Below are 14933 nucleotides of genomic sequence, written 5' to 3'. Positions count from 1 at the left end.
TGGAATGCACTGCCTGAAAGGGCAGTGGAAGCAGATTCAATAGTAACTTTCATAAGGGAATTTGATAAATACTGGAAAAGAAAAAGTTGCAGAGCAATGGGGAAGGGGCGGGGTTTGAGACTAATTGGCTAACTCTTTTACAGAGGCAGCACAGGTAAAATAGGCTGATGTATCATTCTATGATTCTAAATTTTATTTACTTATTTTATTGTTTTTGAAGATCAAGTCGCACTGACCTAGAACAGAAAAAGTATAAAGGAGCCTCCTTTGCTGAAACAAATTACAGAGAAATTAAAATTAATGTCCATCCGATTCAAAAAGAGGCGATATGGTAATGTCAAAACAAACATCTTCAACAGTATCAGTCGCATTTACAAATATTTACAGTTGGGCCATGTGCAAAGTTCAAAGATGAAGAGAATATAATGGAAAACTTATAAAAACAGAAAGTGCTGGAAGTACTCAGCAGGTCTGGCAGCGTCTGTGGAGAGAGAAACAGAGTTAACGTTTCAGGTCTGTGACCTTTCATCAGAACTGGCCAAGGTTAGAAAAAGAATTAGGCTTTGAGCAAGTGAAGGGGAGTGGGGTGGGGGAGAGAACAAAGAGGAAGGTGTTTAATAGGGCAGAGGGCAGGAGAGATTAAATAACAAAGCTGTCCAGGGACAAAGGCAAAGTGTGTGTTAATGCTTGTGGTGAAAGACAAAGCATTAGTCCAGAGAGAGTGTTAACAGCAGAATAATGAGCAGCTCTGGCTACATGAAAAGCAGGCACATGGTTAAAAAATAAAATAAAATAAAAGTTATTAAAATACTAAAAAAAAGGCCAGTCATGCTCTGAAATTATTAAACTCAATGCTCAGTCCGTAAGGCTATCGAGTACCTAATCGAAAGATCAGGTGCTGCTCCTCAAGCTTGCGTTGATGTTCACAGGAACACTGGAGCAGGCCAAAGACAGAAATGTTGGTATGAGAGCAGGGTTGGGGCGGGTGGGGGGTGGGGGGGGTTGCGGTGGGTGGTTGTTGAAATGGCAAGCGACCGGAAGCTCGGGGTCATGCTTTCAGGCTGAGCGAAGTGTTCCACAAAGCGGTCACCCAATCTGCATTTGGTCTCCTCACGACAAATATTCCAATAATATTAAGTATAAGCCCACCGACTCCCACAGCTACCTCGACTACACTTCTTCACGCCCTGCCTCCTGTAAGGACTCCATTCCATTCTCCCAGTTTCTCTGTCTCCGACGCACCTGCTCTGATGATGCAACCTTCCATGACAGCGCTTCTGAAATGCCTTCCTTTTTCCTCAACTCAGGATTCCCTCCCATTGCGGTTGACAGGGCCTTCAGCCGTATCCAGCCCATTTCCCACACTTCTGTCCTCAATCCTTGCCCTCCTTCCCAGAACCAAGATAGGGTTCCCCTTGTCCTCACTTTCCACCTCACCAGCCTCCACATCCAGAGGATCATCCATTTCTGCCACCTGCAGTGTGATACCACTACCAAATGCATCTTCCCCTCCACTCCCCTGTCAGAATTCCAAAGGGATCGTTCCCTCCGTGACTCGCTGGTCCACTCCTCCATTACCCCCACCACCTCATCCCCTTCCCACGGCACCTTCCCATGCAATTGCAGGAGGTGTAATACCTGCCCTTTTACCTCCTCTCTCCTCACTATCCAAGGCCCCAAACACTCCTTCCAGGTGAAACAGTGATTTACTTGTACTTCCTTCAATTTAGTACACTGTATTCACTGCTCACAACACGGCCACTTCTACGTTGGGGAGACCAAACGCAGATTGGGAGACCGCTTTGCGAAACATCTCCTCTCAGTCCGAAAGCATGACCTTGAGCTTCCAGTTGCTTACCATTTCAACACACACACCCCTGCTCTCATGCCAACATTTCTGTCTTTGGCCTGCTCCAGTGTTCCAGTGAACATCAACGCAAACTCGAGGAGCAGCAGCTGAACTGTCGATTAGGCACTCTGCAGCTTTGCGGATTGAACATTGAGTTCAATAACTTCAGAGCATGACTGGCCGTTTTTTAATATTTTAATATTTTTGATTTTATTTTATTTTTTAACCATGTGCCTGTTTTTCATGTAGACAGAGCTGCTCATTATTCCACTATTAACACTCTCTCGGCTTTCACCACAAGCATTAACACACACTTTGCCTTTGTCCCTGGACAGCGTTGTTATTTAATCTCTCTCTGCCCTATCAAACACCTTCCCCTTTGTTCTCTCCCCACCCCCCTCCCCTTCACTTGCTTAAAGCCTAATTCTTTTCTAACCTTTGCCAGTTCTGCTGAAAGGTCACAGACCTGAAATGTTAACTCTGTTTCTCCCTCCACAGATGCTGCCAGACCTACCGAGTATTTCCAGCACTTTCTGCTTTTATTTCAGAATTCCAGCATTTGCAGTATTTTGCTTTTATTATACTGGAAAAGTTACTGATTTCCTGCTCCAGCAAGAAGCCAGACTCTCAGAGAGTGATGGAGGGAGCTAAAGTGACCTGACCCTACTGCCCATCCACATTCCTATCCGAGCACAGATCCCAACTGGGAGACGGCCAGTCGGTGTTCCTTACCGAGAGTGATCACTCCAAGAGTGCAGAGCACATAGAAAATTTTAGATCCAGTCCCACGACTCAGGCCCTTTCATTCTATCATCTTCTAGAACTTGCTCCTCAATAAATTTAACTGATATTTTTACCAATCCAGGAATATGCCTGCAATATGCTTCTTGAGGAAATGTGCAAAATCACAATTACACAGAAAGCAAACTGGAACGGACAACTTACAACACTGCAGCTGGTGCTCGAGTAACCCTTTCGCTGCTGATGAAGGTGTCTGGCTGTAATTTCTGATAGCTGGCAGCAATAATTGTCTTCAGAATTGGCTACCTAACCAAACAGAGCAAAGCAAAGGCATGCTTTACTGACAACAACCCAGTAACACACCCCGACCCTGGCATCCACAGCAGTAAGACTGTTTCCTTATCAACAGTATTTTTATGACATCATCCATATTATTAACAAAATGAGCCACAGCCAGCAGCCCCAACCTGGGCCAATTGCCTGCATGGCCCCAGTAATGAAGTGTCGTCATGACATTGTCACATTGGAATGTTTACATACCCAGTTTTCTCACTTCCAAACAAGAAAGCCAGAATAGAACAGAGACATGAAACATAGATATATCATTAAGCGCTACCACAAAAAAAATCTACTGAAGATTTTTCCAGTTGTGAACACAGAGTCAAAAGGCTACTCTTAACAGTATTCTTCCACAATAAAGTTTTATATTTGTGAAATGAATCTTAAATTATACAAGTTCATTCAGATGAAGAATCAATCTTGAGTTACTGAATGGGTGGAGTAGCATGGCAAATCAGCATTCCTCCTTCTGTCTCACTCATCTACATAGCCCCTGACGTCGAACGTATCCACTTCAAAATCCCCATTCTCATCAGCAATTGCGTCTTCAGCCTCACTCCAATCTATCACTGCAATCTTTTCCAGCCTAAAGTGCCAGCACAGCACCAAGCATTCCCCATCCCCCTTCACTCTCCCCCCAAGTTCCACCATTGATAACAGATCCTTCAGCCATCATGCCCCTGCATTCTGGAACTCTCATCTTGAATCCCCTCCACTTTGCTTTCTCTCTCCCCAACTCCAAAAGCCTCTTCAATACCTTGTCCCTTTGACCTCTCCTTTGATCACTCAGAAATGTTATGAAATGAGTCATACATAAGGGTCGGCAGTGGCGTAGTGGTATTATCACTGGACTAGTAACCCAGAGACCCAGGGTATTTCTCTAGGCAGAAGGTGGAATTTGAATTTAATTAATAAATCTGGAATTAAAAGCTAGTCTAATGAAGGCCATGAAACCATTGCCGATTGTTGTAAAAACCCATCTGGTTCACTAATGTCCTTTAGGGAAGGAAATCTGCTGTCCTTACCTGGTCTGGCCTACATGTGACTCCAGACCCACGGCAATGTGATTAACTCTTACATGCCCTCTGAAATGGCCGAGCAAGCCATTCAGTTGTACCTAACCGCTACAAAGTCAATAAAAAGGAATTAAACCGGACGGACCACCCGGCATCGACCTAGGCACCGGAAACGACAATGGCAAACCCAGCCCTGTTGACCCTGCAAAGTCCTCCCTACAAACATCTGGGGGTTGTGCCAAAGAATCATACCTTACAGACAATGTCCCAGACACTGCCATCACCATCCCCGGGTATGTCCTGTCCCACCGGCAGGACAGACTCACCAGAGGTGGTGGCACAGTGGTATACAGTAGGGAGAGAGTTGCCCTGGGAGTCCTCAACATTGATTCCGGACCCCATGAAGTCTCATGGCATCAGGTCAAACATGGGCAAGGTAACCTCCTACTGATTACCACCTACCGCCCTCCCTCAGCTGATGACTCAGTAGTCCTCCATGTTGAACACCACTTGGAGGAAGCACTGAGGGTGGCAAGGGCACAAAATGTACTCTGGGTGGGGGACTTCAATGTCCATCGCAAAGAGTGGCTTGGTAGCACCACTACTGATCGAGCTAGCCGACTCCTAAAGGACATAGCTGCTAGACTGGGTCTGCAGCAGGTGGTGAGGGAACCAACACGAGGGAAAAACATACTTGACCTCGTCCTCAACAATCTGCCTGCCGCAGATGCATCTGTCCATGACAGTATTGGTAGGAGTGACCACCGCACAGTCCTTGTGGAGACGAAGTCCCGCCTTCACAATGACGATACCATCCATCGTGTTGTGTGGCACTGTGCTAAATGGGATAGATTTCGAACAGATCTAGCAATACAAAACTGGGCATCCATGAGGCGCTGTGGGCCGTCAGCAGCAGCAGAATTGTACTCAACCACAAACTGTGACCTCATGGCCCGGCATATCCCCCACTCTACCATTACCATCAAGCCAGGAGACCAACCCTGGTTCAATGAAGAGTGCAGGAGGGCATGACAGGAGCAGCACCAGGCATACCTCAAAATGAGGGATCAACCTGGTGAAGCTATAACACAGGACTACTTGCATGCCAAAGTGCGTAAGCAGCATGCGATAGACAGAGCTAAGCGATCCCATAACCAACGGATCAGATCTAAGCTCTGCATTCCTGCCACATCCAGCCGTGAATGGTGGTGGACAATTAAACAACTAACTGGAGGAGGTGGCTCCACAAATATCCCCATCCTCAATGATGGGGGAGCCTAGCACATCAATGCGAAAGATGAGGCTGAAGCATTTGCAACAATCTTAAGCCAGAAGAGCTGAGTTGATGATCCATCTCGGCCTCCTCCTGAAGTCCCCAGCATCACAGATGCCAGACTTCAGCCAATTCAATTCACTCCGTGTGATATCAAGAAACGACTGAAGGCACTGGATACTGCAAAGGCTATGGGCCCTGACAATATTCTGGAAATAGGACTGAAGATCTGTGCTCCAGAACTTGCCGCGCCCCTAGCCAAGCTGTTCCAGTACAGCTACAACACTGGCATCTACCCTGCAATGTGGAAAATTGCCCAGGAATCTCCTGTACACAAAAAGCAGGACAAGTCCAACCCGGCCAACTACCGCCCCATCAGCCTACTCTCAATCATCAGCAAAGTGATGGAAGGTGTCCTCAACAGTGCCATCAAGCGGCACTTGCTTAGCAATAACCTGCTCAGTTTGGGTTCTGCCAGGGCCACTCAGCTCCTGACCTCATTACAGCCTTGGTTCAAACATGGACAAAAGAGCTGAACTCAAGAGGTGAGGTGAGAGTGACTGCCCTTGACATCAAGGCAACATTTGACCGAATATGGCATCAAGGAGCCCTAGCAAAACTGAGGTCAATGGGAATCAGGGGGAAAACCCTCCGCTGGCTGGAGTCATACCTAGCACAAAGGAAGATGGTTGTGGTTGTTGGAGGTCAATCATCTGAGCTCCAGGACATCACTGCAGGAGTTCCTCAGGGTAGTGTCCTAGGCCCAACCATCTTCAGCTGCTTCATCAATGACCTTCCTTCAATCATAAGGTCAGAAATGGAGATGTTCGCTGATGATTGCACAATGTTCAGCACCATTAGTGACTCCTCAGATACTGAAGCAGTCCGTGTAGAAATGCAGCAAGAACTGGACAATATCCAGGCTTGGGCTGATAAGTGACAAGTAACATTCGCGCCACACAAGTGCCAGGCAATGACCATCTCCAACAAGAGAGAATCTACCCATCTCCCCTTGACATTCAACGGCATTACCATCGCTGAATCCCCCACTATCAACATCCTAGGGGCCACCATTGACCAGAAACTGAACTGGAATAGCCATATAAATACCATGGCTACAAGAGCAGGTCAGAGGCTGGGAATCCTGAGGCAAGTAACTCACCTCCTGACTCCCCAAAGCCTGTCCACCATCTACAATGCACAAGTCAGGAGCGTGATGGAATACTCTCCACTTGCCTGGATGGGTACAGCTCCAACAACACTCAAGAAGCTCAACACCATCCAGGACAAAGCAGCCCGCTTGATTGGCACCGCATCTACAAACATTCACTCCCTCCACCACTGACGCACAGTGGCAGCAGTGTGTACCATCGACAAGATGTACTGCAGCAATGCACCAAGGCTCCTTAGACAGCACCTTCCAAACCCGCGACCTCTATCAACTAGAAGGACAAGGGCAGCAAATGCATGGGAACACCACCACCTGCAAGTTCCCTTCCAAGTCACACACCATCCTGACTTGGAACTATATCGCCGTTCCTTCACTGTCGCTGGGTCAAAATCCTGGAACTCCCTTCCTAACAGCACTGTGGGTGTACCTACACCACATGGACTGCAGCAGTTCAAGAAGGCAGCTCACCACCACCTTCTCAAGGGCAATTAGGGATAGGCAATAAATGCTGGCCTGGCCAGCGATGCCCACATCCCTGAATGAATAAATAAATAAATAGTCTAACTGTTGCTCCAATATCCCCACTAACACAGCCTAGACAATGCAGTGCAATTTCATCCTGCAGCTGAAAGTGGGTTACTTTGCTCCTGTCCTGATGCTCTAGTGTAAACTGACCATCTGAACCACAACATTTGAGATAGGAAGGATTCCAGGTTCAATGCCTGATCTGTGTTGTTAGCTGATGTTGACTAAAGTGGTGGCAGGGATACTACAATTGGCCTTACGGAAGTATAGATTGACTCATTTTCACTGCCAAGTGACCCTTACTGAAAATTGAGCCTGTGAACATAAGATGGGAACTGGATTGGACTCAACTGCGATAACCCCACCTCTGTGATCAAAGTACCTGCTGGGGCCAACTGATTAGGCTCAGAGATGATAAACAGTTACTTTTTTAAAAAATTTATTCATTGGATGTTAATTTTCATTGGGAGAAGCAAGGGTTAATAAAGGATAGCCAGCACAGATTTGCTAAAGGCAAATCATGTCTTCCTAACCTGATTGAGATATTTGATGAAATTACAGAAAGATGGAGGTAGTGCAGTAGATTTTTTTTTATTCGTTCCTGGGCTATGAGCATCACTGGCTCGGCTGGCATTTATTGCCTATCCCTAATTACCCTTGAGAAGGTGGTGGTTAGCTGCCTTCATGAACCGCTGCAGTCCTTGTGGTGTAGGTACACCCACAGTGCTGTTAGGAAGGGAGTTCCAGGATTTTGTGCTTATGGACTTTCAAAAAGCATTTGATAAAGTACCTCATAACAAACTTAGTCTGAAATCAAAGTGCATGGTATTAAAGAACAGTTGTACATAACTGGCTGAGGAATAGGAGAGTAATGGTGAAAAGATATTTTTCTGGACAGGCTTTGGGGAGTCAGGAGGTGAGTTACTAGCCTCAGGAATCCTAGTCTCTGACCTGCTCTTGTAGCCACAGTATTTATATGGCTACTCCAGTTCAGTTTCTGGTCAATGGTAACCCCCAGGATGTCGATAGTGGGGGATTCAGCAAAGGTAATGCCATTGAATGTCAAGGGGAGATGGTTAGATTCTCTCTTGTTGGAGATGGTCATTGCCTGGCACTTGTATGGCGTGAATGTTAATTGCCACTTATTAGCCCAAGCCTGGATATTGTCCAGTTCTTGCTGCATTTCTACACGGACTACTTCAGTATCTGAGGAGTCGTGAATGGTGCTGAATATTGTGCAATCATCAGCGAACATCCCCACTTCTGACCTTATGATTGAAGGAAGGTCATTGATGAAGCAGCTGAAGATGGTTGGGCCTAGGACACTTCCCTGAGGAACTCCTGCAGTGATGTCCTGGAGCTGAGATGACTGACCTCCAAAAACCACAAACATCTTCCTTTGCGCTAGGTATGACTCCAACCAGCTATTAGTTAATTGAATTTAAATTCCACCAGTTGCCATGGTGAGATTTGAACCCATGTCCCTAGGGCATTAGCTGGGCCTCTAGATTACTAGTTCACAGACATTACCACTGTAGCAGCATCTCCCCATGAAGGCCCTAAATGTCGACTGTCACACCTGGGAGTCACTAGCTGGTGAAAGAAGGAAAATGGCGTCACATCCTGTGGACTGGTGTGCACTACCACGACGACCAGTTGCTACAGCAGCTTGGCAACAGGCGCCAACGTCAGAAACAACAACTCACAGATTCAGGAGGGAAATAGAAAGCAATGAAGGTGAACAAGGTAAAAGAGACAAACGAAAATCCCATCAGAGAGAGAAAATCCCATCAAGGTAGGCATTCCTGGAAGAGAAGTGGCACTGAATTAAACAATAAAATTAAAGCAAAATACTGCGGATGCTGGAAATCTGAAATAAAAACAAGAAATGCTGGAACCACTCAGCAGGTCTGGCAGCATCTGCATCATTTGGCAGCTTCACGTGCAGCACTTGTGGCAGAACCTGCCTCTCAACGATTGGCTTTCACAGCCATCAGTAAAGGTGCACCAAGAGAAGACACGCCACCGAAATGGATTGTTAGTTACATGTCCATCATCTTTTGTAGATGGAGGGATGCCAACCAGGTACAAGGCTGACTAAGGGATAGGAGGCCGAGAGTAGAGGTGAAAAGATATTTTTCTGACTGGAGAGAAGTGGGGTCCTTCAGGGGTCAGCATTAGGCTCATAGCTTTTCTTGTGATATATGAATGACCTGGTCTTGGGTGTCGGGAGTCCAATTTTGACGCATGTGGATGATACAAAACTTGGAAACATAAGCATGATAGTAGCAGACTTCAGCATGACACAGGCTGGTGAAATGGACAGACATGTATGTGGCAGATCCAATTTAATGTGGATAAAGGTAAAGTGATGCATTTTGTGAGAAACAACATGGAGAGGCAGTAGAATCTAAATGGTACTATTTTGAAGGGGGTGCAAGAACAAAAGGACCTGTGGATGCATATTTGCAAATCTTTGAAGGTGACAGGGCAGGGTGATAAGGCAGTTAAGAAATCATAAATGATTCGTGGCTTTGTAAATAGGACCATTGAATGCAAAAACAATCAAGTCGTGCTAAACCTTAGGCCTCAGCTGGACTATAGTGTACAATTCTGGGCGCCACACATTTGGAAGGATGTCAAGGCCACGAAAGGGTACAGAGGAGGTTTAACAGGATGATACCATGAGAGAGTTCAGTTATGTGGAAAGACTGAAGAAGCTGGGATTGTTCTGTTTAGGGCAGACAGGGTTAAGGGGAGAGCTGATGGAGATATTCAAAATTATGAAGGGTTTTGATACAGCAAATAGGGAGAAACTATTTCTTCTGGCAAGTGAATTGGTAACCAGAGCTCATAGATCTAAAATAATTAGCAGAAGAAATTATTTCACACGGTTGTTAAGATGTGGAACACACTATCTGAAAGGGTGATGAGATCAGATTCCATAGTAACTTTTAAAAGGCAATTGGATATGCACTTGAGGAGGAATAATTTGCAGGCTTATGGGGAAACAAGCAAAGCTGTTGGACTAAATGGCCCTTTTGAAGAACTATCACTGATGTGAAGGGCTGAATGGCCTCCTTCTGTGCTGTAAGATTCCAATATGTGGGCATCACTGGCAAATTCAGCATTTTTTCACATCCCTAGTTGCCCTAAGAAGGAGGCAATCAGCTGGAACTACTCCAGTCCATATTCTCCATCGTTGCTTGATACAACTGTGTAGCTTGCGAGGTCACTTCAGAGGGCAGTTAAGAGTCAATCACATGGGTGTTGGATTAGAGACACAAATAGGCTCAGACTGGGTAAAGACAGCTGGTATCCTTCCCTAAAAGACATTAATGAGCTAGTTTTTACAACGTTCTGACAACTTCACTTTTACAGATGCCAGTTTCTCATTGAAACTGATTTCAAATTCTCAAACTAACATGGTGTAATCTGAACTCATATTATTGTGTATTAATTATTTCAAGCCTCTGGATTACTAGTCCAATAATCTAACAACTACAGCACCATTCCCTGTAGGTGACACCAGACAGCTGCTGGTGAGTGTGGGAACCATACCCCATTAAGGAGACATCATTGTGAGTGAAAAAGGGAGAAAAAATGGTCAAAACTGTGGGGAAAAAATGATGGATGTATGGTGAAATCATCACCATACATCCATCATTTTTTCCCCACAGTTTTGACCATTTTTTCTCCCTTTTTCACTCACAATGATGTCTCAAGAACAGAACAAGGTAAGAAATAGGAGCTGTAACTGGCCATTTGACCCTTTTAGCTGATTGGCTGATCTTCTACTTCAATTCAACCTTCCCATACTATCCCCATATCCCTTTCATTCCTTAAAAGATATTATTCACAAACAGAATGGCTTGATCAACTAACCCTTGTTTACTTAGACAACCATACAGTTAAATGAAATAAAACATTAAAGTGATGAAAAATAACCTACAGCTCTGTGAAGAACAGACAGTAACAGAGCCCAAGGATAATGTTAATCCTTGGTTATTTCCACGGGCTTTATATATATATATAGATTTATTAATTCACATGAAGTAAGTCTTCCAAGATTTGATAGAGGTTTTAAAATGATAAGGAGTCCAGACAGAGTAGGTAGAAACTCTTCCCATTGGTGGAAGGGTTGCGAACCAGAGGTCACTGACTTAAGGTCAACAAAGAACAAAGAACAGTACAGCACAGGAACGGCCATTCGGCCCTCCAAACCTGCGCCGATCATGATGCCTGCCTAAACTAAAACCTTCTGCACTTCCGGGGACCGTATCCCTCTATTCCCATCCTATTCAAGTATTTGTCAAGATGCCTCTTAAACGTCACTATGATACCTGCTTCCACCACCTCCCTCGGCAGCAAGTTCCAGGCACTCACCACCCTCTGTGTAAAGAACTTGCCTCGCACATCCCCTCCAAACTTTGCCCCTCGCACCTTAAACCTATGTCCCCTAGTAACTGACTCTTCCACCCTGGGAAAAAGCTTCTGACTATCCACTCTGTCCATGCCGCTCATAACTTTGTAAACCTCTATCATGTCACCCCTCCACCTCCGTCGTTCCAGTGAAAACAATCCGAGTTTTTCCAACCTCTCCTCATAGCTAATGCCCTCCAGACCAGGCAACATCCTGGTAAACCTCCTCTGTACCCTCTCCAAAGCCTCCACGTCCCTCTGGTAGTGTGGTGACCAGAATTGCACACAATATTCTAAGTGTGGCCTAACTAAGATGCTGTACAGCTGCAGCATGACTTGCCAATTTTTATACTCTATGCCCCGACCAATGAAGGCACGCATGCCGTATGCCTTCTTGACTACCTTATCCACCTGCGTTGCCACTTTCAGTGACCTGTGAACCTGTACACCCAGATCTCTCTGCCTGTCGATACTCCTAAGGGTTCTGCCATTTATTGTATACTTCCCACCTGCATTAGACCTTCCAAAATGCATTTCCTCACATTTGTCCGAATTAAACTCCATCTGCCATTTCACCAACCGATCTATATCCTGCTGTATCCTCTGACAATCCTCATCACTATCCGCAACTCCACCAACCTTTGTGTCGTCCGCAAACTTACTAATCAGACCAGCTACATTTTCCTCCAAATCATTTATATATACTACAAACAGCAAAGGTCCCAGCACTGATCCCTGCAGAACACCACTAGTCACATCCCTCCATTCAGAAAAGCACCCTTCCACTGCTACCCTCTGTCTTCTATGACTGAGACAGTTCTGTATCCATTTTGCCAGCTCACCTCTGATCCCATGTGACTTCACCTTTTGGACCAGTCTGCCATGCGGGACCTTGTCAAAGGCTTTACTGAAGTCCACATAGATAACATCCACTGCCCTTCCTTCATCAATCATCTTCATCACTTCCTCGACCTCCCCTTCACAAAACCATGCTGTCTCTCGCTAATAAGTTCGTTTGTTTCCAAATGGGAGTAAATCCTGTCCCGAGGAATCCTCTCTAATAATTTCCCTACCACTGACGTAAGGCTCACCGGCCTATAATTTCCTGGATTATCCTTGCTACCCTTCTTAAACAAAGGAACAACATTGGCTATTCTCCAGTCCTCTGGGACCTCACCTGTAGCAAATGAGGATGCAAAGATTTCTGTCAAGGCCCCAGCAATTTCTTCCCTTGCCTCCCTCAGTATTCTGGGGTAGATCCCATCAAGCCCTGGGGACTTATCTACCTTAATGCTTTGCAAGGCACCCAACACCTCCTCCTTTTTGATGATGAGATGACTGAGACTATCTACACTCCCTTCCCTAGGCTCATCATCCACCAAGTCCTTCTCTTTGATGAATACTGATGCAAAGTACTCATTTAGTACCTCGCCCATTTCCTCTGGCTCCACACATAGATTCCCTTCTCTATCCTTGAGTGGGCCAACCCTTTCCCTGGTTACCCTCTTGCTCTTTATATACGTATAAAAAGCCTTGGGATTTTCCTTAATCCTGTTTGCCAATGACTTCTGACCCCTTTTAGCCCTCCTGACTCCTTGCTTAAGTTCCTTCCTACTGTCTTTATATTCCTCAGAGGTATTCATCTGTTCCTAGCCTTCCAGCCCTTATGAATGCTTCCTTTTTCTTTTTGACGAGGCTCACAATATCCCGCGTTATCCAAGGTTCCTGAAACTTGCCAAACTTATCCTTCTTCCTCACCGGAACATGCTGGTCCTGGATTCTAATCAACTGACATTTGAAAGACTCCCACATGTCAGATGTTGATTTACCCTCAAACAGCCGCCCCAATCTAAATTCTTCAGTCAATGGCAAAAGAACCAAAGGCGACACGAGGAAAAGCTTTTTTACGCAGCGAGTGGTTAGGATGTGGAATGCACTGCCTGTGATGGAGGCAGGTTTGACGGGGGCTTTCAAAGGGCAATTGGATAAGCATCTGAAAGGGATTTGCAGGGTGCTGGGGAAAGAACAGGGGTGGGGTGGGGTGGTGAGGCTGGGGAGTGGGCCTAGCTGAGTTGCTTGTGACGAGAGCCAGCATGGACCACGATGGGCCGAATGGTCTCTTTCTGTTCTCTGATTCTATGAAAATATAAACTGCAATCAATTTTTTAAAAAGTTCAATTCCAGCTATTGAAATCTGCTATAACCTGCATGGTAATGTGGCTGCAATGATCCAGGAAACACTGTATTTAAATGCCTGTTACCATTTGCCAATCTCCCCCACGCTTTATACTGATCAGTCCCTGACACGTCGTTTCCAAGGTGCTCAATTCACCAGCAAAACGCCTGTGGACAGCAACAAAACACAAGGGCAAAGTGTGAATAATGAGGGCTTATTCTTTTAGAAATAAAGAAATAAACGTACAGTGGTGACACACTGAACTTACAATACATTGTCCTTACACACACGGAAGTGACAATCCGCCCTTCCCCATTATGTATCATCGTCTGCTGGTTACCTAGAAACCTGGAACTGCAGACAGCGAAAAGGGGGCGGTTTGAAATGATACAAAGAGCAACGTTCCTTCCATATTCTGACAATGGGTGAAGTGGGGATGGGTGATTAACACTGGACAGAACCCTCATTAGAATTCCTTACTAGTCAATGACTGTAAAGCAGAAAGACAACAGAAGCAATTATTATTATTATTATTATCCCTGCTCGCGGTCATTTGCAGTTTCCCTTTTTGCTCCGTTATATTACAGCAATAATCTCACAGCAAGGTTACAGTCACCTTGTTACAACATTTCATTGAAATATGTAACAATTACTCTACTACTCCCTGGACATGTCTCAAGTTGCTCTGATGTTTTAATATGTATATTTATAATTTAGAATATGATATTGTATCTCTCCATTGGTTACACTAATCCTATGTAACAGTAACACGTTTTTATTGTACAGCCCTGTTTCTAATCTGATTCTCATTCAGTATCATGTCCAGAAACATTACAACAATCAAACCCCCCACCCCCAATAACCAGAGCCCAGCTCCTGCTGCCACTGCACCTTACCCCGGCTCCCAGAGGCAGCACTTCCCGCAGATCTCGTCCCCCTTCTCCCGCTGCCGATCCCGGCGCTGCGCCGCTTCCACTGGACCGAGGCTCGGCCGGGAGCTGCTAACCGTTCCTCAGTCCGACTCAAAGTACATCAAATAACAGGAGCGCATTCAGCAGCCACCGCACAAACTCCGCTCCACCGGGGAGACTGGTCCCTGATCCCGCACAGATTCCACTCCGGGTTATTGATCCCTGATCCCGCACAGATTCCACTCCGGATTAATCTGCCACCCTAGGCTGCCCTCTTGCTCCTCTGACACTTTCTCCTCCTTTTGTGTATCTCACCCTGCTTTAACCCCCGCAACCCCAACCCTAACCCTAACCCTACCTCTCATACCTGCTTCACCGCCTGTGCAACTGCCATGCTAATGTTCTCTCTCTTCACTTCTTTCCTCCCTCTGTACCGTGGCTAATCATCCTCAGTGAATTTAACCTCAAACTCAACTCATCATGTTCTCTCTCCTCTGAGTTCACTGCCCT

At 45.7% G+C, this 14933-nt stretch overlaps 1 protein-coding gene across 1 annotated transcript in view; it reads right to left on the bottom strand.

Moving 5' to 3' along the window:
• The window catches only part of ttll7 (tubulin tyrosine ligase-like family, member 7), a 323437-nt gene extending 308888 nt beyond the window's left edge, over nt 1-14549 (bottom strand). The window contains exon 1 of the mRNA XM_068036341.1: nt 14409-14549. The gene's annotated coding sequence lies outside the window, so the exon portion shown is untranslated. The remainder of the gene's footprint in view (nt 1-14408) is intronic.
• Nucleotides 14550-14933: the final 384 nt, after the last annotated feature.

The sequence above is a fragment of the Heterodontus francisci genome, chromosome 8, assembly GCF_036365525.1.
Source record: "Heterodontus francisci isolate sHetFra1 chromosome 8, sHetFra1.hap1, whole genome shotgun sequence".
NCBI classification, from domain to species: Eukaryota; Metazoa; Chordata; class Chondrichthyes; order Heterodontiformes; family Heterodontidae; genus Heterodontus; species Heterodontus francisci.
This window is presented reverse-complemented; position numbering and strand designations above follow the sequence as displayed.